Consider the following 3,858-nt stretch of genomic DNA (forward strand, 5'->3'; position numbering starts at 1 on the left):
CACAACACTTTTTGTTATTTAAAAGAATTTTCTTTTACTTTGCATTTGCATTTGCGTGTGTGTGTGTGTGTGTGTGTGTGTGTGTGTGTGCGTGTGCGCACACACACACACACACACACACACACACACACACACACCGTGCACGAGCATGCCCGTGGAGACCACAAGAGGGTGTTGGATCCCCTAGAGCTGGAGTGTGTGTTGGCAACTTAATCCAGGTCTGATAGAAGAGGAGCAAGTGCTCTGAGCCACTGAGCTATCTCCAGCTCCACTCAGAATTTAACACATATTAAACTAAATTTTCTCAGTGGGCTTCTACACTTCTGAGGAAAGAAAATGGAGGGGCAGGTCATATAATGTGATTATCCCGGAATAAGGTTCTGTTTCTGGGTCAGGAGGAAATGTGGGAAGGCTTAGCAAGGGGGTCAAAGGTTGCCTGGCCAAGGGACAAAAACCAGCCAACGGGACAATGAGGGGACTGAAGATGCCGGCAGGGTAGCTCCCTGCCCGCTGCTATGGCAGGTGGTGGGTATTTTTATATGTGCTTAACAGCCTAACCCAGAAGCCAGCACAGCAGATGGTAAAGTCTGGAGTCCTAAGGATGATGGTCCTGGGAAAGGGTAGTGGTCAGAAAGGGCTTCATCCAAGCCTGCCAGAGAAGATGTCAGCCAGCAAGGACAGGGTAAGTCAAATGGGTCTATCATCCTTCCTTGGAAACAGAAAGGGGACCTGAGCACCTGAGAGGCCATGTTGGAAATGAAGGTTTTACTTCAGTCTGACTCTCTCAGATTGCTTGCCTTCTTTCCCCCGACTAACTTTCAAAAGGGTGGAAGGATTCTGGTACAAAGATGGGACACCCATGGGAAGGGCTTCTTGTAACTAGGCAACCGGAAGGTTGTGTCAGAAGACAGGCAATGGGGCTGGAGAGATGGCTCAGTGGTTAAGAGCACTGACTGCTCTTCCAGAGGTCCTGAGTTCAATTCCCAGCAACCACGTGGTGGCTCAGATCTGTAATGGGATCTGAGGACAGCGACAGTGTACTTACATATATAAAATAAATAAATCTTAAAAAAAAAAAAAAAAAAAAGACAGGCAACTACAGTTTAAGCACAAGTTCAGACTTGAAAAAGGAGGATCCACAGGGCTGGGGTGGAGCTTGGGGGTGGAGCCTTGGTTAACATGCTAGAGGCCCGGGTTCAAACCTATCACCAAGAGAGATACAAAGAGTCAAGAGTCTGCCTTTCACTCAGCTGCTTCGCCTGGGGTGGCTGATGGCGGCTGCATCCTGTCCGCATTGCATAACCATTACATAATTCTCCCAGCTGACAGTCTGGGGACAAATGACCTTCCCATGACTTACACACAGGCAAGGACAGAGTCATTTTCTGCTATAGCGGCATAATTGATCTGGAAACAAAAACCAGAACAAATAGTTGTTCTATGTGAACCCAGACAGGCTTCTGCTTGTAAAGATTATACGAGAACGTTCTTCTGTAGTCTTCCTGTTAGCCGCTTAAACAGGGACTTAAATGAAACAAACACATCCACTCTTTGTTGAAAAGCCAGGTCCTAAGGGCTTCCCACCCGGGAGCGGCTGAGCCAGGGATAGGAACGGGCAAGATAGCTTGGGGCAGGCACGCTTGGGCAAGCTGGGTTTGGAGGTGCAGGTTTATAATCCCAGCTGCCCCTGGAGGCCCTGGCAGGCCTCACAAATCCAAAGCCTGTAAATCTAGACTAGAGTGATGAGCTGAAGGCCCAGCTGTTACAATGTATCAACTATGTCTCAAAATAAACAGTAATGGATGAATACCTGTTTCAGACTAAAACCTTAGCACAACAGGCACACAGACACACACACAGACACACACGCACACAGACACACACACACACACACACACGCACACACAGACACATGCACACACGCACACACACAATGCACACACGCACACACGCACGCACACACGCACGCACACGCACACACGCATGCACACTGAGCCTATGGTGGAGGCAGTAGGCTTCTATATGGTGAACAGACAAGGGCTTTACGTGGACTGGACTCTCTTTACCTGTGTTACACTTTCCTTATCCCTCAGGTAAATACAGGTTGTGTGTGTGTGTGTGTGTGTGTGTGTGTGTGTGTGTGCGCGCGCGCGCGCGCCCTGGTGTTTCTCTCAGTGGGCACATGCATCAGCATAATAAGAAAGACTTTTCATGTAAGCTACATCATGAGGGGTAAGCTTTCCTACCCCCTCCAAAGAAAACGTGCACAAATTTCAGCACAAAGCTAAAGCCCCCCACTTCCCAGCTGTTGGCCTCAGGAGACTGGCCCATCACCCCAAAGCCCGCTGACCTCCTCTCTGCACCGGGCTCTTCCTGCCTCTGTCCACTTACTCTCTGACCTTAGGTTTTGCTAAAGGTCACATCTCTGGCATTTCCTGGCTTTCTTACCTAGGACTGAAAACAACAGTCTCCATCTCAGGACAGCCTAGCTGGTCTTCCCCACACCTTCTCTGACGTATTTCCTGTCTTCCCCCAGGGGTCAGATGTTCACAGAGTGCATCTGTAGCCAGATGAGGCCAGCAGTTAGTGCTCAATTGAACTTCACCGGGACCCATCGGAAAGCTCAACCTAATGTGTTTGGCTCAGAGGACCACACTTCTGGAATCCTGGCTTTTCCTTTCCACTCAACACTGTTTTCAAGGGCATGCCAACCAGTAATCTAACCTCGCTGGCTCTGTCTGGTCAGCATTAAGTAGAGCTTTTCTTGTCTTGGAGGCTTAAAACCCAGCGGTTTTCAACCTCCCTAAACGCTACGACCTTTGAATACAGTTCCTTATGCCGTGGTGATCCCGGTCCATAAAACTATTTTTTTTGTTGTTACTTCATAACTGTAATTTTGCTATTATGAATCATATAATTTTTGGAGACACAGGTTTGCCAAAAGGGTTGCAACACACAGGTTGAGAACCGATGCTGAACCCTTGCAGCTCAGAGAATCCACCCACAGGTTGGAACGTATGACATCCTGAGGAGTGTCTCTGCACGGAGAGGCACATTAGAACATGGCCTTGCCCCCAACTGCACAAGCCCAGACTGGGGTCAGCTGCTCCAGGATATGAGCATTTCCCAGGAGCACAACTGGGACCGACTGACGGATTCCTAAGCAAGTGCCCTGCCCTGCAGCTGCACCTCCCGCATAGCTTTCTGGTGAAAGAAGTCTTGGCTTCAAACACAAACGGATTCTACCCTTTATAGTACAGGCCATTTCAAAAAGAGGGTCTGGCATGGGATTGCGCCCTCTAGTGGACAAAAAGAGAAGCAAAAAAAAAAAATCCCACCTCACAAGGGCTTCAGCATTTAAGGGCTTCTTGCATGTCTCAGAGGTATTTTTCCTCAGGTACTGTCCACCTCGCTTTTGAGACATGTTCTCTCACTGGCCTGGAACTCACCAAGTAGGTTAGAGCAGGGGCCAGCGAGCCTGAGGCTCTGCCTGCCTCTCACTCCTGGGTTGGGATTAACACAAGCTACCACATCCAGATTCTTTTTACTTGGGTTCTGGGGATCAGAGGTCCTTGGTTTGTCCTTGCTTCACGAGGCTTCACTGAGCTCTCTCTCCGGCACTAATGCTTTCCTGACCACTAATTTCACGGGACTGTTCTAATCCTTATGTAATCCAGGGAGGCAGAGGGCCAGGCCTGCCCAGGACATGCCAAGGCCACGTCCTAAGCTTGCCTGTGTTGTCTGAGGTGAACTAGTTAGTGTCTAGGCTGTGCAGGCAGCCACAGTCAGAGCATCTGTGGCGTGGATAGAAGGGAGCAGGGGTTGGCTGGGAACTCTTGTAGCCACATGCGTTATTCC

The 3,858-nt window shown here is 49.4% G+C and overlaps 1 long non-coding RNA gene across 1 annotated transcript; it reads left to right on the forward strand.

Moving 5' to 3' along the window:
• Positions 1-327: 327 nt before the first annotated feature.
• Positions 328-2,865, forward strand: LOC143442599 (uncharacterized). Its single transcript, XR_013110879.1, has 2 exons — positions 328-682; positions 2,537-2,865. It is a non-coding gene; the product is annotated as an uncharacterized LOC143442599 (long non-coding RNA).
• Positions 2,866-3,858: the final 993 nt, after the last annotated feature.

This window comes from Arvicanthis niloticus, chromosome 6 (genome assembly GCF_011762505.2).
Source record: "Arvicanthis niloticus isolate mArvNil1 chromosome 6, mArvNil1.pat.X, whole genome shotgun sequence".
NCBI classification, from domain to species: domain Eukaryota; kingdom Metazoa; phylum Chordata; class Mammalia; order Rodentia; family Muridae; genus Arvicanthis; species Arvicanthis niloticus.